The following is a 22417-nucleotide window of genomic DNA, read 5'->3' on the forward strand; positions in this document are numbered from 1 at the left end:
AGCGATTGAAAAGAAGAACGACTGAAAAGAAGAACGACTGAAAAGAAGAACGACTGAAAAGAAGAGCGATTGAAAAGAAGAACGACTGAAAAGAAGCACGACTGAAAAGAAGAGCGACTGAAAAGAAGAGCGACTGAAAAGAAGCACGACTGAAAAGAAGAACGATTGAAAAGAAGAACGACTGAAAAGAAGAGCGACTGAAAAGAAGAACGACTGAAAAGAAGAGCGACTGAAAAGAAGAACGACTGAAAAGAAGCGCGACTGAAAAGAAGAACGACTGAAAAGAAGCTCGACTGAAAAGAAGAGCGACTGAAAAGAAGAGCGACTGAAAAGAAGAACGACTGAAAAGAAGAGCGACTGAAAAAAAGAGCGACTGAAAAGAAGAACGACTGAAAAGAAGAGCGACTGGAAAGAAGAGCGATTGAAAAGAAGCACGACTGAAAAGAAGAACGACTGAAAAGAAGAACGACTGAAAAGAAAAACGACTGAAAGAACGACTGAAAAGAAGAGCGATTGAAAAGTAGAACGACTGAAAAGAAAAACGACTGAAAAGAAGAACGACTGAAAAGAAAAACGACTGAAAAGAAGAGCGATTGAAAAGAAGAACGACTGAAAAGAAGAACGACTGAAAAGAAGAACGACTGAAAAGAAGAGCGATTGAAAAGTAGAACGACTGAAAAGAAAAACGACTGAAAAGAAAAACGACTGAAAAGAAGAACGACTGAAAAGAAAAACGACTGAAAAGAAGAACGACTGAAAAGAAGAGCGATTGAAAAGAAGAACGACTGAAAAGAAGAACGACTGAAAAGAAGAACGACTGAAAAGAAGAGCGATTGAAAAGAAGAACGACTGAAAAGAAAAACGACTGAAAAGAAGAGCGACTGAAAAAAAGAGCGACTGAAAAGAAGAACGACTGAAAAGAAGAGCGACTGAAAAGAAAAACGACTGAAAAGAAGAACGACTGAAAAGAAGAGCGATTGAAAAGAAGAACGACTGAAAAGAAAAACGACTGAAAAGAAGAGCGACTGAAAAAAAGAGCGACTGAAAAGAAGAACGACTGAAAAGAAGAGCGACTGAAAAGAAAAACGACTGAAAAGAAGAACGACTGAAAAGAAGAACGACTGAAAAGAAGAACGACTGAAAAGAAGAACGACTGAAAAGAAGAGCGATTGAAAAGAAGCACGACTGAAAAGAAGAACGACTGAAAAGAAGAGCGACTGAAAAGAAGAACGACTGAAAAGAAGAACGACTGAAAAGAAGAACGACTGAAAAGAAGAACGACTGAAAAGAAGAGCGATTGAAAAGAAGAACGACTGAAAAGAAGAACGACTGAAAAGAAGAGCGATTGAAAAGAAGCACGACTGAAAAGAAGACCGACTGAAAAGAGCGACTGAAAAGAAGAGCGACTGAAAAAAAGAGCGACTAAAAAGAAGCGCGACTGAAAAGAAGAACGACTGAAAAGAAAAACGACTGAAAAGAAGAACGACTGAAAAGAAAAACGACTGAAAAGAAGAGCGATTGAAAAGAAGAACGACTGAAAAGAAGAGCGACTGAAAAGAAGAGCGACTGAAAAGAAGAGCGATCGAAAAAAAGTGCGTCTGAAAAGAAGTGCGTCTGAAAATGAGAGCGACTAAAAAGAACGACTGAAAAGAAGAACGACTGAAAAGAAAAACGACTGAAAGAACGACTGAAAAGAAGAGCGATTGAAAAGTAGAACGACTGAAAAGAAAAACGACTGAAAAGAAGAACGACTGAAAAGAAAAACGACTGAAAAGAAGAGCGATTGAAAAGAAGAACGACTGAAAAGAAGAACGACTGAAAAGAAGAACGACTGAAAAGAAGAGCGATTGAAAAGTAGAACGACTGAAAAGAAAAACGACTGAAAAGAAAAACGACTGAAAAGAAGAACGACTGAAAAGAAAAACGACTGAAAAGAAGAACGACTGAAAAGAAGAGCGATTGAAAAGAAGAACGACTGAAAAGAAGAACGACTGAAAAGAAGAACGACTGAAAAGAAGAGCGATTGAAAAGAAGAACGACTGAAAAGAAAAACGACTGAAAAGAAGAGCGACTGAAAAAAAGAGCGACTGAAAAGAAGAACGACTGAAAAGAAGAGCGACTGAAAAGAAAAACGACTGAAAAGAAGAACGACTGAAAAGAAGAGCGATTGAAAAGAAGAACGACTGAAAAGAAAAACGACTGAAAAGAAGAGCGACTGAAAAAAAGAGCGACTGAAAAGAAGAACGACTGAAAAGAAGAGCGACTGAAAAGAAAAACGACTGAAAAGAAGAACGACTGAAAAGAAGAACGACTGAAAAGAAGAACGACTGAAAAGAAGAACGACTGAAAAGAAGAGCGATTGAAAAGAAGCACGACTGAAAAGAAGAACGACTGAAAAGAAGAACGACTGAAAAGAAGAACGACTGAAAAGAAGAGCGACTGAAAAGAAGAACGACTGAAAAGAAGAACGACTGAAAAGAAGAACGACTGAAAAGAAGAACGACTGAAAAGAAGAGCGATTGAAAAGAAGAACGACTGAAAAGAAGAACGACTGAAAAGAAGAGCGATTGAAAAGAAGCACGACTGAAAAGAAGACCGACTGAAAAGAGCGACTGAAAAGAAGAGCGACTGAAAAAAAGAGCGACTAAAAAGAAGCGCGACTGAAAAGAAGAACGACTGAAAAGAAAAACGACTGAAAAGAAGAACGACTGAAAAGAAAAACGACTGAAAAGAAGAGCGATTGAAAAGAAGAACGACTGAAAAGAAGAGCGACTGAAAAGAAGAGCGACTGAAAAGAAGAGCGATCGAAAAAAAGTGCGTCTGAAAAGAAGTGCGTCTGAAAATGAGAGCGACTAAAAAGAACGACTGAAAAGAAGAACGACTGAAAAGAAAAACGACTGAAAGAACGACTGAAAAGAAGAGCGATTGAAAAGTAGAACGACTGAAAAGAAAAACGACTGAAAAGAAGAACGACTGAAAAGAAAAACGACTGAAAAGAAGAGCGATTGAAAAGAAGAACGACTGAAAAGAAGAACGACTGAAAAGAAGAACGACTGAAAAGAAGAGCGATTGAAAAGTAGAACGACTGAAAAGAAAAACGACTGAAAAGAAAAACGACTGAAAAGAAGAACGACTGAAAAGAAAAACGACTGAAAAGAAGAACGACTGAAAAGAAGAGCGATTGAAAAGAAGAACGACTGAAAAGAAGAACGACTGAAAAGAAGAACGACTGAAAAGAAGAGCGATTGAAAAGAAGAACGACTGAAAAGAAAAACGACTGAAAAGAAGAGCGACTGAAAAAAAGAGCGACTGAAAAGAAGAACGACTGAAAAGAAGAGCGACTGAAAAGAAAAACGACTGAAAAGAAGAACGACTGAAAAGAAGAGCGATTGAAAAGAAGAACGACTGAAAAGAAAAACGACTGAAAAGAAGAGCGACTGAAAAAAAGAGCGACTGAAAAGAAGAACGACTGAAAAGAAGAGCGACTGAAAAGAAAAACGACTGAAAAGAAGAACGACTGAAAAGAAGAACGACTGAAAAGAAGAACGACTGAAAAGAAGAACGACTGAAAAGAAGAGCGATTGAAAAGAAGCACGACTGAAAAGAAGAACGACTGAAAAGAAGAACGACTGAAAAGAAGAACGACTGAAAAGAAGAGCGACTGAAAAGAAGAACGACTGAAAAGAAGAACGACTGAAAAGAAGAACGACTGAAAAGAAGAACGACTGAAAAGAAGAGCGATTGAAAAGAAGAACGACTGAAAAGAAGAACGACTGAAAAGAAGAGCGATTGAAAAGAAGCACGACTGAAAAGAAGACCGACTGAAAAGAGCGACTGAAAAGAAGAGCGACTGAAAAAAAGAGCGACTAAAAAGAAGCGCGACTGAAAAGAAGAACGACTGAAAAGAAAAACGACTGAAAAGAAGAACGACTGAAAAGAAAAACGACTGAAAAGAAGAGCGATTGAAAAGAAGAACGACTGAAAAGAAGAGCGACTGAAAAGAAGAGCGACTGAAAAGAAGAGCGATCGAAAAAAAGTGCGTCTGAAAAGAAGTGCGTCTGAAAATGAGAGCGACTAAAAAGAACGACTGAAAAGAAGAACGTCTGAAAAGAAGGTCGACTGAAAACAAGAACGACTAAAAAGAGCGACTGAAAAGAAGCGCGACTGAAAAGAAGAGCGACTGAAAAGAAGCTCGAATGAAAAGAAGAACGACTGAAAAGAAGCTCGAATGAAAAGAAGAACGACTGAAAAGAAGAACGACTGAAAAGAAGCTCGAATGAAAATAACAACGACTGAAAAGAAGAGCGACTGAAAAGAAGAGCGACTGAAAAGAAGAGCGACTGAAAAGAAGAGCGACTGAAAAGAAGAGCGACTGAAAAGAAGCTCGAATGAAAAGAAGAGCGACTGAAAAGAAGAGCGACTGAAAAGAAGAGCGACTGAAAAGAAGAACAACTGAAAAGAAGCTCGAATGAAAAGAAGCTCGAATGAAAAGAAGCTCGAATGAAAAGAAGAGCGACTGAAAAGAAGAGCGACTGAAAAGAAGAGCGACTGAAAAGAAGAACAACTGAAAAGAAGCTCGAATGAAAAGAAGAGCGACTGAAAAGAAGAGCGACTGAAAAGAAGAACAACTGAAAAGAAGCTCGAATGAAAAGAAGCTCGAATGAAAAGAAGCTCGAATGAAAAGAAGAGCGACTGAAAAGAAGAGCGACTGAAAAGAAGAGCGACTGAAAAGAAAAACGACTGAAAAGAAGAACGACTGAAAAGAAAAACGACTGAAAAGAAGAGCGATTGAAAAGAAGAACGACTGAAAAGAAGAACGACTGAAAAGAAGAACGACTGAAAAGAAGAGCGATTGAAAAGAAGAACGACTGAAAAGAAGAACGACTGAAAAGAAAAACGACTGAAAAGAAGAGCGATTGAAAAGAAGAACGACTGAAAAGAAGAACGACTGAAAAGAAGAACGACTGAAAAGAAGAGCGATTGAAAAGAAGAACGACTGAAAAGAAGAACGACTGAAAAGAAAAACGACTGAAAAGAAGAACGACTGAAAAGAAGAACGACTGAAAAGAAGAGCGATTGAAAAGAAGCTCGAATGAAAAGAAGCTCGAATGAAAAGAAGCTCGAATGAAAAGAAGAGCGACTGAAAAGAAGAGCGACTGAAAAGAAGAACGACTGAAAAGAAAAACGACTGAAAAGAAGAACGACTGAAAAGAAAAACGACTGAAAAGAAGAGCGACTGAAAAGAAGAACGACTGAAAAGAAGAACGACTGAAAAGAAGAACGACTGAAAAGAAGAGCGATTGAAAAGAAGAACGACTGAAAAGAAAAACGACTGAAAAGAAGCGCGACTGAAAAGAACGACTAAAAAAAAGAGCGACTGAAAAGAAGCGCGACTGAAAAGAAGAACGACTGAAAAGAAGCGCGACTGAAAAGAAGAACGACTGAAAAGAAGAACGACTGTAAAGAAGAGCGACTGAAAAGAACGACTAAAAACAAGAGCGACTGAAAGAGCGACTGAAAAGAAGAGCGACTGAAAAGAGCGACTGAAAAGAAGCTCGAATGAAAAGAAGAACGACTGAAAAGAAGCGCGTCTGAAAAGAAGAGCGTCTGAAAAAAAGTGCGTCTGAAAAGAAGTGCGTCTGAAAAGAAGAGCGACTGAAAAGAAGAGCGACTGAAAAGAAGCACGACTAAAAACAAGAGCGACTGAAAAGAACGACTAAAAACAAGAGCGACTGAAAAGAAGAGCGACTAAAAAGAAGAGCGACTGAAAAGAAGAGCGACTGAAAAGAAGCGCGACTGAAAAGAACGACTGAAAAGAACGACTGAAAAGAAGCGCGACTGAAAAGAATGACTGAAAAGAACGACTGAAAAGAAGAGCGACTGAAAAGAACGACTAAAAACAAGAGCGACTGAAAAGAGCGACTGAAAAGAAGCTCAAATGAAAAGAAGAACGACTGAAAAGAAGAGCGACTGAAAAGAAGCTCGAATGAAAAGAAGAGCGACTGAAAAGAAGAGCGACTGAAAAGAAGAGCGACTGAAAAGAAAAGCGACTGAAAAGAAGCGCGACTAAAAAGAAGCACGACTAAAAACAAGAGCGACTAAAAAGAAGAGCGACTGAAAAGAAGCACGACTGAAAAGAAGCGCGACTGAAAAGAAGAGCGACTGAAAAGAAGCGCGACTGAAAAGAACGACTAAAAACAAGAGCGACTGAAAAGAAGAGCGACTGAAAAGAAGAACGACTGAAAAGAAGAGCGACTGAAAAGAAGCGCGACTGAAAAGAACGACTAAAAACAAGAGCGACGGAAAAGAAGAGCGACTGAAAAGAAGCGCGACTAAAAAGAAGAGCGACTGAAAAGAAAAACGACTAAAAACAAGAGCGACTGAAAAGAAGAGCGACTGAAAAGAAGCGCGACTAAAAAGAAGAGCGACTGAAAAGAAGAACGACTAAAAACAAGAGCGACTGAAAAGAGCGACTGAAAAGAGCGACTGAAAAGAAGCACGACTGAAAAGAAGCTCGAATGAAAAGAAGTGCGTCTGAAAAAAAGCGCGTCTGAAAATGAGAGCGACTAAAAAGAAGCGCGACTGAAAAGAAGAACGACTGAAAAGAAGCGCGACTGAAAAGAAGCGCGACTGAAAAGAAGCGCGATTGAAAAGAAGAGCGTCTGAAAAGAAGAGCGATTGAAAAGAAGAACGACTGAAAAGAAGCGCGATTGAAAAGAAGAGCGTCTGAAAAGAAGAACGACTGAAAAGAAGAACGACTGAAAAGAAGAGCGATTGAAAAGAAGAACGACTGAAAAGAAGCGCGACTGAAAAGAAGAACGACTGAAAAGAAGAACGACTGAAAAGAAGCGCGACTGAAAAGAAGCGCGACTGACAAGAAGCGCGACTGAAAAGAAGCGCGACTGAAAAGAAGCGCGATTGAAAAGAAGAACGACTGAAAAGAAGAACGACTGAAAAGAAGAGCGATTGAAAAGAACAACGACTAAAAAGAAGAGCGACTGAAAAGAAGAACGACTGAAAAGAAGCGCGACTGAAAAGAAGCGCGACTGAAAAGAAGAGCGACTGAAAAGAAGAGCGATTGAAAAGAAGAACGACTGAAAAGAAGCGCGACTGAAAAGAAGAACGACTGAAAAGAAGAACGACTGAAAAGAAGCGCGACTGAAAAGAAGCGCGACTGAAAAGAAGAGCGACTGAAAAGAAGAGCGATTGAAAAGAAGCACGACTAAAAACAAGAGCGACTGAAAAGAACGACTAAAAACAAGAGCGACTGAAAAGAACGACTAAAAACAAGAGCGACAGAAAAGAAGAACGATTGAAAAGAAGCGCGACTGAAAAGAACGACTAAAAACAAGAGCGACTGAAAAGAAGAACGACTAAAAACAAGAGCGACTGAAAAGAAGAGCGACTGAAAAGAAGCGCGACTAAAAAGAAGAGCGACTGAAAAGAAGAGCGACTGAAAAGAAGCGCGACTGAAAAGAAGAGCGACTGAAAAGAGCGACTGAAAAGAGCGACTGAAAAGAAGCTCGAATGAAAAGAAGAACGACTGAAAAGAAGAGCGACTGAAAAGAAGCGCGATTGAAAAGAAGCACGACTAAAAACAAGAGCGACTGAAAAGAACGACTAAAAACAAGAGCGACTGGAAAGAGCGACTGAAAAGAAGAGCGACTGAAAAGAAGCGCGACTGAAAAGAACGACTAAAAACAAGAGCGACTGAAAAGAAGCGCGACTGAAAAGAAGAACGACTGAAAAGAAGCGCGACTGAAAAGAAGAACGACTGAAAAGAAGAACGACTAAAAACAAGAGCGACTGAAAGAGCGACTGAAAAGAGCGACTGAAAAGAAGCTCGAATGAAAAGAATAACGACTGAAAAGAAGCACGACTGAAAAAAAGTGCGTCTGAAAAGAAGTGCGTCTGAAAAGAAGAGCGACTGAAAAGAAGAGCGACTGAAAAGAAGCACGACTAAAAACAAGAGCGACTGAAAAGAACGACTAAAAACAAGAGCGACTGAAAAGAACGACTAAAAACAAGAGCGACTGAAAAGAGCGACTGAAAAGAAGCGCGACTGAAAAGAAGCGCGACTAAAAACAAGAGCGACTGAAAAGAAGAGCGACTGAAAAGAACGACTGAAAAGAAGCGCGACTAAAAACAAGAGCGACTGAAAAGAAGAGTGACTGAAAAGAAGCGCGACTGAAAAGAACGACTGAAAAGAACGACTGAAAAGAAGCGCGACTGAAAAGAACGACTGAAAAGAACGACTGAAAAGAAGAGCGACTGAAAAGAAGAGCGACTGAAAAGAGCGACTGAAAAGAAGCGCGACTGAAAAGAAGCGCGACTGAAAAGAAGAGCGACTGAAAAGAACGACTGAAAAGAACGACTGAAAAGAAGCGCGACTAAAAACAAGAGCAACTGAAAAGAAGAGCGACTGAAAAGAAGCGCGACTGAAAAGAACGACTGAAAAGAACGACTGAAAAGAAGCGCGACTGAAAAGAAGCGCGACTGAAAAGAACGACTGAAAAGAAGAGCGACTGAAAAGAAGAGCGACTGAAAAGAAGCTCGAATGAAAAGAAGAACGTCTGAAAAGAAGAACGACTGAAAAGAAAAACGACTGAAAAGAAGAGCGATTGAAAAGAAGCACGACTGAAAAGAAGAACGACTGAAAAGAAGAACGACTGAAAAGAAGAACGACTGAAAAGAAGAGCGATTGAAAAGAAGCACGACTGAAAAGAAGAACGACTGAAAAGAAGAACGACTGAAAAGAAGAACGACTGAAAAGAAGAACGACTGAAAAGAAGAGCGATTGAAAAGAAGCACGACTGAAAAGAAGACCGACTGAAAAGAGCGACTGAAAAGAAGAGCGACTGAAAAAAAGAGCGACTAAAAAGAAGCGCGACTGAAAAGAAGAACGACTGAAAGGAAAAACGACTGAAAAGAAGAACGACTGAAAAAAAAAACGACTGAAAAGAAGAGCGATTGAAAAGAAGAACGACTGAAAAGAAGAGCGACTGAAAAGAAGAGCGACTGAAAAGAAGAGCGATCGAAAAAAAGTGCGTCTGAAAAGAAGTGCGTCTGAAAAGAAGGTCGACTGAAAACAAGAACGACTAAAAAGAGCGACTGAAAAGAAGCGCGACTGAAAAGAAGAGCGACTGAAAAGAAGCTCGAATGAAAAGAAGAACGACTGAAAAGAAGCTCGAATGAAAAGAAGAACGACTGAAAAGAAGAGCGACTGAAAAGAAGAGCGACTGAAAAGAAGAACGACTGAAAAGAAGAGCGACTGAAAAGAAGAGCGACTGAAAAGAAGAACGACTGAAAAGAAGCTCGAATGAAAATAACAACGACTGAAAAGAAGAGCGACTGAAAAGAAGAGCGACTGAAAAGAAGAGCGACTGAAAAGAAGAGCGACTGAAAAGAAGAGCGACTGAAAAGAAGCACGACTAAAAACAAGAGCGACTGAAAAGAAGAGCGACTAAAAAGAAGAGCGACTGAAAAGAAGAGCGACTGAAAAGAAGCGCGACTGAAAAGAACGACTGAAAAGAACGACTGAAAAGAACGACTGAAAAGAAGCGCGACTGAAAAGAACGACTGAAAAGAACGACTGAAAAGAAGAGCGACTGAAAAGAACGACTAAAAACAAGAGCGACTGAAAAGAGCGACTGAAAAGAAGCTCAAATGAAAAGAAGAACGACTGAAAAGAAGAGCGACTGAAAAGAAGCTCGAATGAAAAGAAGAGCGACTGAAAAGAAGAGCGACTGAAAAGAAGAGCGACTGAAAAGAAGAGCGACTGAAAAGAAGCGCGACTAAAAAGAAGCACGACTAAAAACAAGAGCGACTAAAAAGAAGAGCGACTGAAAAGAAGCACGACTGAAAAGAAGCGTGACTGAAAAGAAGAGCGACTGAAAAGAAGCGCGACTGAAAAGAACGACTAAAAACAAGAGCGACTGAAAAGAAGAGCGACTGAAAAGAAGAACGACTGAAAAGAAGAGCGACTGAAAAGAAGCGCGACTGAAAAGAACGACTAAAAACAAGAGCGACTGAAAAGAAGAACGACTAAAAACAAGAGCGACTGAAAAGAAGAGCGACTGAAAAGAAGCGCGACTAAAAAGAAGAGCGACTGAAAAGAAGAACGACTAAAAACAAGAGCGACTGAAAAGAGCGACTGAAAAGAGCGACTGAAAAGAAGCACGACTGAAAAGAAGCTCGAATGAAAAGAAGAGCGACTGAAAAGAAGCTCGAATGAAAAGAAGAGCGACTGAAAAGAAGAGCGACTGAAAAGAAGAGCGACTGAAAAGAAGAACAACTGAAAAGAAGCTCGAATGAAAAGAAGCTCGAATGAAAAGAAGCTCGAATGAAAAGAAGAGCGACTGAAAAGAAGAGCGACTGAAAAGAAGAGCGACTGAAAAGAAAAACGACTGAAAAGAAGAACGACTGAAAAGAAAAACGACTGAAAAGAAGAGCGATTGAAAAGAAGAACGACTGAAAAGAAGAACGACTGAAAAGAAGAACGACTGAAAAGAAGAGCGATTGAAAAGAAGAACGACTGAAAAGAAGAACGACTGAAAAGAAAAACGACTGAAAAGAAGAGCGATTGAAAAGAAGAACGACTGAAAAGAAGAACGACTGAAAAGAAGAACGACTGAAAAGAAGAGCGATTGAAAAGAAGAGCGACTGAAAAGAAGAACGACTGAAAAGAAGAACGACTGAAAAGAAGAGCGATTGAAAAGAAGCTCGAATGAAAAGAAGCTCGAATGAAAAGAAGCTCGAATGAAAAGAAGAGCGACTGAAAAGAAGAGCGACTGAAAAGAAGAACGACTGAAAAGAAAAACGACTGAAAAGAAGAACGACTGAAAAGAAAAACGACTGAAAAGAAGAGCGATTGAAAAGAAGAACGACTGAAAAGAAGAACGACTGAAAAGAAGAACGACTGAAAAGAAGAGCGATTGAAAAGAAGAACGACTGAAAAGAAAAACGACTGAAAAGAAGAACGACTGAAAAGAAGAACGACTGAAAAGAAGAACGACTGAAAAGAAGAACGACTGAAAAGAAGAACGACTGAAAAGAAGAGCGATTGAAAAGAAGCACGACTGAAAAGAAGAACGACTGAAAAGAAGAACGACTGAAAAGAAGAGCGATTGAAAAGAAGCACGACTGAAAAGAAGACCGACTGAAAAGAGCGACTGAAAAGAAGAGCGACTGAAAAAAAGAGCGACTAAAAAGAAGCGCGACTGAAAAGAAGAACGACTGAAAAGAAAAACGACTGAAAAGAAGAACGACTGAAAAGAAAAACGACTGAAAAAAAGTGCGTCTGAAAAGAAGAGCGATTGAAAAGAAGAACGACTGAAAAGAAGAGCGACTGAAAAGAAGAGCGACTGAAAAGAAGAACGTCTGAAAAGAAGGTCGACTGAAAACAAGAACGACTAAAAAGAAGCTCGAATGAAAAGAAGAACGACTGAAAAGAAGCTCGAATGAAAAGAAGAACGACTGAAAAGAAGCGCGACTGAAAAGAAGAGCGACTGAAAAGAAGAACGACTGAAAAGAAGCTCGAATGAAAATAACAACGACTGAAAAGAAGAGCGACTGAAAAGAAGAGCGACTGAAAAGAAGAGCGACTCAAAAGAAGCTCGAATGAAAAGAAGAGCGACTGAAAAGAAGAGCGACTGAAAAGAAGAGCGACTGAAAAGAAGAACAACTGAAAAGAAGCTCGAATGAAAAGAAGCTCGAATGAAAAGAAGCTCGAATGAAAAGAAGAGCGACTGAAAAGAAGAGCGACTGAAAAGAAGAACAACTGAAAAGAAGCTCGAATGAAAAGAAGAGCGACTGAAAAGAAGAGCGACTGAAAAGAAGAACAACTGAAAAGAAGCTCGAATGAAAAGAAGCTCGAATGAAAAGAAGCTCGAATGAAAAGAAGAGCGACTGAAAAGAAGAGCGACTGAAAAGAAGAGCGACTGAAAAGAAGAACCACTGAAAAGAAGCTCGAATGAAAAGAAGCTCGAATGAAAAGAAGCTCGACTGAAAAGAAGAGCGACTGAAAAGAAGAGCGACTGAAAAGAAGAACAACTGAAAAGAAGCTCGAATGAAAAGAAGAGCGACTGAAAAGAAAAACGACTGAAAAGAAGAACGACTGAAAAGAAGAACGACTGAAAAGAAGAGCGATAGAAAAGAAGAACGACTGAAAAGAAAAACGACTGAAAAGAAGAGCGACTGAAAAAAAGAGCGACTAAAAAGAAGCGCGACTGAAAAGAAGAATGACTGAAAAGAAAAACGACTGAAAAGAAGAGCGATTGAAAAGAAGCGCGACTGAAAAGAAGAACGATTGAAAAGAAGAACGACTGAAAAGAAGAACGACTGAAAAGAAGCGCGATTGAAAAGAAGACCGACTGAAAAGAGCGACTGAAAAGAAGAGCGACTGAAAAAAAGAGCGACTAAAAAGAAGCGCGACTGAAAAGAAGAACGACTGAAAAGAAAAACGACTGAAAAGAAGAGCGTTTGAAAAGAAGAACGACTGAAAAGAAGAGCGACTGAAAAGAAGAGCGACTGAAAAGAAGAGCGATCGAAAAAAAGTGCGTCTGAAAAGAAGTGCGTCTGAAAATGAGAGCGACTAAAAAGAACGACTAAAAAAAAGTGCGACTGAAAAGAAGCACGATTGAAAAGAAGAACGTCTGAAAAGAAGAGCGACTAAAAAGAACAACTGAAAAGAAGAACGATTGAAAAGAAGAACGTCTGAAAAGAAGCTCGACTGAAAAAAAAGTGCGTCTGAAAAGAAGCGCGACTGAAAAAAAAGTGCGTCTGAAAAGAAGCTCGACTGAAAAGAAGCTCGAATGAAAATAACAACGACTGAAAAGAAGAGCGACTGAAAAGAAGCTCGAATGAAAAGAAGCTCGAATGAAAAGAAGAACAACTGAAAAGAAGCTCGAATGAAAAGAAGAGCGACTGAAAAGAAGAGCGACTGAAAAGAAGAACAACTGAAAAGAAGCTCGACTGAAAAGAAGCACGACTGAAAAGAAGCACGACTGAAAAGAAGAACAACTGAAAAGAAGCACGACTGAAAAGAAGCGCGATTGAAAAGAAGCACGACTGAAAAGAAGAGCGACTGAAAAGAAGAGCGACTGAAAAAAAGAGCGACTGAAAAGAAGAGCGACTGAAAAGAAGAGCGACTGAAAAGAAGAACGACTGAAAAGAAGCACGACTGAAAAGAAGAGCGACTGAAAAGAAGAACGACTGAAAAGAAGCACGACTGAAAAGAAGAGCGACTGAAAAGAAGCACGACTGAAAAGAAGAACGATTGAAAAGAAGAGCGACTGAAAAGAAGAACGACTGAAAAGAAGAGCGACTGAAAAGAAGAACGACTGAAAAGAAGAACGACTGAAAAGAAGAGCGACTGAAAAGAAGAACGACTGAAAAGAAGAGCGACTGAAAAGAAGAACGACTGAAAAGAAGAGCGACTGAAAAGAAGAACGACTGAAAAGAAGCGCGACTGAAAAGAAGAACGACTGAAAAGAAGCTCGACTGAAAAGAAGAGCGACTGAAAAGAAGAGCGACTGAAAAGAAGAACGACTGAAAAGAAGAGCGACTGAAAAGAAGAGCGACTGAAAAGAAGAACGACTGAAAAGAAGAACGACTGAAAAGAAGAGCGACTGAAAAGAAGAGCGACTGAAAAGAAGAACGACTGAAAAGAAGAGCGACTGAAAAGAAGAACGACTGAAAAGAAGCGCGACTGAAAAGAAGAACGACTGAAAAGAAGCTCGACTGAAAAGAAGAGCGACTGAAAAGAAGAGCGACTGAAAAGAAGAACGACTGAAAAGAAGAGCGACTGAAAAAAAGAGCGACTGAAAAGAAGAACGACTGAAAAGAAGAGCGACTGAAAAGAAGAGCGATTGAAAAGAAGCACGACTGAAAGAACGACTGAAAAGAAGAGCGATTGAAAAGTAGAACGACTGAAAAGAAAAACGACTGAAAAGAAGAACGACTGAAAAGAAAAACGACTGAAAAGAAGAGCGATTGAAAAGAAGAACGACTGAAAAGAAGAACGACTGAAAAGAAGAACGACTGAAAAGAAAAACGACTGAAAAGAAAAACGACTGAAAAGAAGAACGACTGAAAAGAAAAACGACTGAAAAGAAGAACGACTGAAAAGAAGAGCGACTGAAAAAAGAGCGACTGAAAAGAAGAACGACTGAAAAGAAGAGCGACTGAAAAGAAAAACGACTGAAAAGAAGAACGACTGAAAAGAAGAGCGATTGAAAAGAAGAACGACTGAAAAGAAAAACGACTGAAAAGAAGAGCGACTGAAAAAAAGAGCGACTGAAAAGAAGAACGACTGAAAAGAAGAGCGACTGAAAAGAAAAACGACTGAAAAGAAGAACGACTGAAAAGAAGAACTACTGAAAAGAAGAACGACTGAAAAGAAGAACGACTGAAAAGAAGAACGACTGAAAAGAAGAGCGATTGAAAAGAAGCACGACTGAAAAGAAGAACGACTGAAAAGAAGAACGACTGAAAAGAAGAACGACTGAAAAGAAGAACGACTGAAAAGAAGAGCGATTGAAAAGAAGCACGACTGAAAAGACCGACTGAAAAGAGCGACTGAAAAGAAGAGCGACTGAAAAAAAGAGCGACTAAAAAGAAGCGCGACTGAAAAGAAGAACGACTGAAAAGAAAAACGACTGAAAAGAAGAACGACTGAAAAGAAAAACGACTGAAAAGAAGAGCGATTGAAAAGAAGAACGACTAAAAAGAAGAGCGACTGAAAAGAAGAGCGACTGAAAAGAAGGTCGACTGAAAACAAGAACGACTAAAAAGAGCGACTGAAAAGAAGCGCGACTGAAAAGAAGAGCGACTGAAAAGAAGCTCGAATGAAAAGAAGAACGACTGAAAAGAAGCTCGAATGAAAAGAAGAACGACTGAAAAGAAGCGCGACTGAAAAGAAGAGCGACTGAAAAGAAGAACGACTGAAAAGAAGCTCGAATGAAAATAACAACGACTGAAAAGAAGAGCGACTGAAAAGAAGAGCGACTGAAAAGAAGAGCGACTGAAAAGAAGCTCGAATGAAAAGAAGAGCGACTGAAAAGAAGAGCGACTGAAAAGAAGAGCGACTGAAAAGAAGAACAACTGAAAAGAAGCTCGAATGAAAAGAAGCTCGAATGAAAAGAAGCTCGAATGAAAAGAAGAGCGACTGAAAAGAAGAGCGACTGAAAAGAAGAACAACTGAAAAGAAGCTCGAATGAAAAGAAGAGCGACTGAAAAGAAGAGCGACTGAAAAGAAGAACAACTGAAAAGAAGCTCGAATGAAAAGAAGCTCGAATGAAAAGAAGCTCGAATGAAAAGAAGAGCGACTGAAAAGAAGAGCGACTGAAAAGAAGAGCGACTGAAAAGAAAAACGACTGAAAAGAAGAACGACTGAAAAGAAAAACGACTGAAAAGAAGAGCGATTGAAAAGAAGAACGACTGAAAAGAAGAACGACTGAAAAGAAGAACGACTGAAAAGAAGAGCGATTGAAAAGAAGAACGACTGAAAAGAAGAACGACTGAAAAGAAAAACGACTGAAAAGAAGAGCGATTGAAAAGAAGAACGACTGAAAAGAAGAACGACTGAAAAGAAGAACGACTGAAAAGAAGAGCGATTGAAAAGAAGAACGACTGAAAAGAAGAACGACTGAAAAGAAAAACGACTGAAAAGAAGAGCGATTGAAAAGAAGAGCGACTGAAAAGAAGAACGACTGAAAAGAAGAACGACTGAAAAGAAGAGCGATTGAAAAGAAGCTCGAATGAAAAGAAGCTCGAATGAAAAGAAGCTCGAATGAAAAGAAGAACGACTGAAAAGAAGAACGACTGAAAAGAAGAGCGATTGAAAAGAAGAACGACTGAAAAGAAGAACGACTGAAAAGAAGAACGACTGAAAAGAAGAGCGATTGAAAAGAAGAACGACTGAAAAGAAAAACGACTGAAAAGAAGAGCGACTGAAAAAAAGAGCGACTGAAAAGAAGAACGACTGAAAAGAAGAGCGACTGAAAAGAAAAACGACTGAAAAGAAGAACGACTGAAAAGAAGAACGACTGAAAAGAAGAACGACTGAAAAGAAGAACGACTGAAAAGAAGAGCGATTGAAAAGAAGCACGACTGAAAAGAAGAACGACTGAAAAGAAGACCGACTGAAAAGAGCGACTGAAAAGAAGAGCGACTGAAAAAAAGAGCGACTAAAAAGAAGCGCGACTGAAAAGAAGAACGACTGAAAAGAAAAACGACTGAAAAGAAAAACGACTGAAAAAAAGTGCGTCTGAAAAGAAGAGCGATTGAAAAGAAGAACGACTGAAAAGAAGAGCGACTGAAAAGAAGAGCGACTGAAAAGAAGAGCGATCGAAAAAAAGTGCGTCTGAAAAGAAGTGCGTCTGAAAATGAGAGCGACTAAAAAGAACGACTGAAAAGAAGAACGTCTGAAAAGAAGGTCGACTGAAAACAAGAACGACTAAAAAGAAGCTCGAATGAAAAGAAGAACGACTGAAAAGAAGCTCGAATGAAAAGAAGAACGACTGAAAAGAAGCGCGACTGAAAAGAAGAGCGACTGAAAAGAAGAACGACTGAAAAGAAGCTCGAATGAAAATAAGAACGACTGAAAAGAAGAGCGACTGAAAAGAAGAGCGACTGAAAAGAAGAGCGACTCAAAAGAAGCTCGAATGAAAAGAAGAGCGACTGAAAAGAAGAGCGACTGAAAAGAAGAGCGACTGAAAAGAAGAACAACTGAAAAGAAGCTCGAATGAAAAGAAGCTCGAATGAAAAGAAGCTCGAATGAAAAGAAGAGCGACTGAAAAGAAGAGCGACTGAAAAGAAGAACAACTGAAAAGAAGCTCGAATGAAAAGAAGAGCGACTGAAAAGAAGAGCGACTGAAAAGAAGAACAACTGAAAAGAAGCTCGAATGAAAAGAAGCTCTAATGAAAAGAAGCTCGAATGAAAAGAAGAGCGACTGAAAAGAAGAGCGACTGAAAAGAAGAACCACTGAAAAGAAGCTCGAATGAAAAGAAGCTCGAATGAAAAGAAGCTCGAATGAAAAGAAGAGCGACTGAAAAGAAGAGCGACTGAAAAGAAGAGCGACTGAAAAGAAGAGCGACTGAAAAGAAGAACAACTGAAAAGAAGCTCGAATGAAAAGAAGAGCGACTGAAAAGAAAAACGACTGAAAAGAAGAACGACTGAAAAGAAGAACGACTGAAAAGAAGAGCGATTGAAAAGAAGAACGACTGAAAAGAAAAACGACTGAAAAGAAGAGCGACTGAAAAAAAGAGCGACTAAAAAGAAGCGCGACTGAAAAGAAGAATGACTGAAAAGAAAAACGACTGAAAAGAAGAGCGATTGAAAAGAAGCGCGACTGAAAAGAAGAACGATTGAAAAGAAGAACGACTGAAAAGAAGAACGACTGAAAAGAAGCGCGATTGAAAAGAAGCGCGACTGAAAAGAAGAACGACTGAAAAGAAAAACGACTGAAAAGAAGAGCGTTTGAAAAGAAGAACGACTGAAAAGAAGAGCGACTGAAAAGAAGAGCGACTGAAAAGAAGAGCGACTGAAAAGAAGAGCGATCGAAAAAAAGTGCGTCTGAAAAGAAGTGCGTCTGAAAAGAAGAGCAACTGAAAAGAAGCACGATTGAAAAGAAGAACGTCTGAAAAGAAGAGCGACTAAAAAGAACAACTGAAAAGAAGAACGATTGAAAAGAAGAACGTCTGAAAAGAAGAGCGACTGAAAAGAAGAACAACTGAAAAGAACCTCGACTGAAAAAAAAGTGCGTCTGAAAAGAAGCGCGACTGAAAAAAAAGTGCGTCTGAAAAGAAGCTCGACTGAAAATAACAACGACTGAAAAGAAGTGCGTCTGAAAAATGGAGCGACTGAAAAAAAGTGCGTCTGAAAAGAAGCGCGACTGAAAAAAAGTGCGTCTGAAAAATGGAGCGACTGAAAAAAAGTGCGTCTGAAAAGAAAAGCGACTGAAAAGAAGAACGACTGAAAAGAAGAGCGACTGAAAAAAAAGTGCGTCTGAAAAGAAAAGCGACTGAAAAGAAGAACGACTGAAAAGAAGAACGACTGAAAAGAAGAACGATTGAAAAGAAGAGCGACTGAAAAGAAGAGCGACTGAAAAGAAGAACGACTGAAAAGAAGAGCGACTGAAAAGAAGAATGACTGAAAAAAAGTGCGTCTGAAAAGAAGAACGACTGAAAAGAAGAACGATTGAAAAGAAGAGCGACTGAAAAGAAGAGCGACTGAAAAGAAGAGCGACTGAAAAGAAGAGCGACTGAAAAGAAGAGCGACTGAAAAAAAGAACGACTGAAAAGAAGAGCGACTGAAAAGAAGCGCGACTGAAAAGAAGAACGACTGAAAAAAAGAACGACTGAAAAGAAGAGCGACTGAAAAGAAGAACGACTGAAAAAAAGAACGACTGAAAAGAAGAGCGACTGAAAAGAAGAGCGACTGAAAAGAAGAGCGACTAAAAAGAAGCTCGAATGAAAAGAAGAGCGACTGAAAAGAAGAGCGACTAAAAAGAAGAGCGACTGAAAAGAAGAGCGACTGAAAAGAAGAGCGACTGAAAAGAAGAGCGACTAAAAAGAAGCTCGAATGAAAAGAAGAGCGACTGAAAAGAAGACCGACTGAAAAGAGCGACTGAAAAGAAGAGCGACTAAAAAGAAGCTCGAATGAAAAGAAGAGCGACTGAAAAGAAGACCGACTGAAAAGAGCGATTGAAAAGAAGACCGACTGAAAAGAGCGACTGAAAAGAAGAGCGACTGAAAAAAAGAGCGACTAAAAAGAAGCGCGACTGAAAAGAAGAACGACTGAAAAGAAAAACGACTGAAAAGAAGAGCGTTTGAAAAGAAGAACGACTGAAAAGAAGAGCGACTGAAAAGAAGAGCGACTGAAAAGAAGAGCGACTGAAAAGAAGAGCGATCGAAAAAAAGTGCGTCTGAAAAGAAGTGCGTCTGAAAAGAAGAGCAACTGAAAAGAAGCACGATTGAAAAGAAGAACGTCTGAAAAGAAGAGCGACTAAAAAGAACAACTGAAAAGAAGAACGATTGAAAAGAAGAACGTCTGAAAAGAAGAGCGACTGAAAAGAAGAACAACTGAAAAGAACCTCGACTGAAAAAAAAGTGCGTCTGAAAAGAAGCGCGACTGAAAAAAAAGTGCGTCTGAAAAGAAGCTCGACTGAAAATAACAACGACTGAAAAGAAGTGCGTCTGAAAAATGGAGCGACTGAAAAAAAGTGCGTCTGAAAAGAAGCGCGACTGAAAAAAAGTGCGTCTGAAAAATGGAGCGACTGAAAAAAAGTGCGTCTGAAAAGAAAAGCGACTGAAAAGAAGAACGACTGAAAAGAAGAGCGACTGAAAAAAAAGTGCGTCTGAAAAGAAAAGCGACTGAAAAGAAGAACGACTGAAAAGAAGAACGACTGAAAAGAAGAACGATTGAAAAGAAGAGCGACTGAAAAGAAGAGCGACTGAAAAGAAGAACGACTGAAAAGAAGAGCGACTGAAAAGAAGAATGACTGAAAAAAAGTGCGTCTGAAAAGAAGAACGACTGAAAAGAAGAACGATTGAAAAGAAGAGCGACTGAAAAGAAGAGCGACTGAAAAGAAGAGCGACTGAAAAGAAGAGCGACTGAAAAGAAGAGCGACTGAAAAAAAGAACGACTGAAAAGAAGAGCGACTGAAAAGAAGCGCGACTGAAAAGAAGAACGACTGAAAAAAAGAACGACTGAAAAGAAGAGCGACTGAAAAGAAGAACGACTGAAAAAAAGAACGACTGAAAAGAAGAGCGACTGAAAAGAAGAGCGACTGAAAAGAAGAGCGACTAAAAAGAAGCTCGAATGAAAAGAAGAGCGACTGAAAAGAAGAGCGACTAAAAAGAAGAGCGACTGAAAAGAAGAGCGACTGAAAAGAAGAGCGACTGAAAAGAAGAGCGACTAAAAAGAAGCTCGAATGAAAAGAAGAGCGACTGAAAAGAAGCTTGATTGAAATGAAGAGCGACTGAAAAGAAGAGCGACTAAAAAGAAGCACGACTGAAAAGAGCGACTGAAAAGAAGAGCGACTGAAAAGAAGAGCGACTGAAAAGAAGAGCGACTGAAAAGAAGAGCGACTGAAAAGAAGAGCGACTGAAAAGAGCAACTGAAAAGAAGCACAACTGAAAAGAGCGACTGAAAAGAAGAGCGACTGAAAAGAAGAGCGACTGAAAAGAAGAGCGACTGAAAAGAGCAACTGAAAAGAAGCACGACTGAAAAGAACGACTGAAAAGAAGAGCGACTGAAAAGAAGCACGACTGAAAAGAGCGACTGAAAAGAAGAGCGACTGAAAAGAAGCACGACTGAAAAGAACGACTGAAAAGAAGAGCGACTGAAAAGAAGCACGACTGAAATGAAGAGCGACTGAAAAGAAGAGCGACTGAAAAGAAGCACGACTGAAAAGAGCGACTGAAAAGAAGAGCGACTGAAAAGAAGAACGACTGAAAAGAAGAGCGACTGAAAAGAACGACTGAAAAGAAGAGCGACTGAAAAGAAGCACGACTGAAAAGAAGAGCGACTGAAGAGAAGAGCGACTGAAAAGAAGAGCGACTGAAGAGAAGAGCGACTGAAAAGAAGTGCGACTGAAAAGAAGAGCGACTGAAAAGAAGCTCGACTGAAAAGAAGAACGACTGAAAAGAAGAGCGACTGAAAAGAAGCACGACTGAAAAGAAGCACGACTGAAAAGAAGAGCGACTGAAGAGAAGAGCGACTGAAGAGAAGAGCGACTGAAAAGAAGAACGACTGAAAAGAAGCTCGACTGAAAAGAAGCTCGACTGAAAAGAAGAACGACTGAAAAAAAGTGCGTCTGAAAAGAAGAGCGACTGAAAAAAAGTGCGTCTGAAAAGAAGAGCGACTGAAGAGAAGAGCGACTGAAAAGAAGAACGACTGAAAAGAAGCTCGACTGAAAAGAAGAGCGACTGAAAAGAAGTGCGACTGAAAAGAGCGACTGAAAAGAAGCACGACTGAAAAGAGCCACTGAAAAGAGCCACTGAAAAGAAGCTCGACTGAAAAGAAGCACGACTGAAAAGAGCGACTGAAAAGAAGAGCGACTGAAAAGAGCGACTGAAAAGAAGCACGACTGAAAAGAGCGACTGAAAAGAGCGACTGAAAAGAGCGACTGAAAAGAAGCTCGACTGAAAAGAAGCACGACTGAAAAGAGCGTCTGAAAAGAAGAGCGACTGAAAAGAAGAGCGACTGAAAAGAAGAACGACTGAAAAGAAGAGCGACTGAAAAGAAGAGCGACTGAAAAGAAGAACGACTGAAAAAAAGTGCGTCTGAAAAGAAGAGCGACTGAAAAAAAGTGCGACTGAAAAGAAGAGCGACTGAAAAAAAGTGCGTCTGAAAAGAAGAACGACTGAAAAGAAGAGCGACTGAAAAGAAGAGCGACTGAAAAGAAGAACGACTGAAAAGAAGAGCGACTGAAAAGAAGCGCGACTGAAAAAAAGTGCGTCTGAAAAATGGAGCGACTGAAAAAAAGTGCGTCTGAAAAGAAGCGCGACTGAAAAAAAGTGCGTCTGAAAAATGGAGCGACTGAAAAAAAGTGCGTCTGAAAAGAAAAGCGACTGAAAAGAAGAACGACTGAAAAGAAGAGCGACTGAAAAAAAAGTGCGTCTGAAAAGAAAAGCGACTGAAAAGAAGAACGACTGAAAAGAAGAACGACTGAAAAGAAGAACGATTGAAAAGAAGAGCGACTGAAAAGAAGAACGACTGAAAAGAAGAACGACTGAAAAGAAGAGCGACTGAAAACAAGAGCGACTGAAAAGAAGAGCGACTGAAAAGAAGAACGACTGAAAAGAAGAGCGACTGAAAACAAGAGCGACTGAAAAAAAGAACGACTGAAAAGAAGAACGACTGAAAAGAAGAACGACTGAAAACAAGAGCGACTGAAAAGAAGAACGACTGAAAAGAAGAACGACTGAAAAGAAGAACGACTGAAAAGAAGAGCGACTGAAAAGAAGAGCGACTGGAAAGAAGTGCGTCTGAAAAGAAGCGCGACTGAAAAAAAGTGCGTCTGAAAAGAAGAGCGACTGAAAAGAAGTGCGTCTGAAAAGAAGAGCGACTGGAAAGAAGAGCGAGTGGAAAGAAGTGCGTCTGAAAAGAAGCGCGACTGAAAAGAAGAACGACTGAAAAAAAGTACGTCTGAAAAGAAGAGCGACTGAAAAAAAGTGCGACTGAAAAGAAGAGCGACTGAAAAAAAGTGCGTCTGAAAAGAAGAGCGACTGAAAAGAAGCACGACTGAAAAGAAGAGCGACTGAAAAGAGCGACTGAAAAGAAGAGCGACTGAAAAGAGCGACTGAAAAGAAGAGCGACTGAAAAGAAGCACGACTGAAAAGAGCGACTGAAAAGAAGCACAACTGAAAAGAAGCACAACTGAAAAGAAGAGCGACTGAAAAGAAGAACGA

Source organism: Gobius niger (genome assembly GCF_951799975.1).
Source record: "Gobius niger genome assembly, chromosome: 6".
Taxonomy (NCBI): Eukaryota; Metazoa; Chordata; class Actinopteri; order Gobiiformes; family Gobiidae; genus Gobius; species Gobius niger.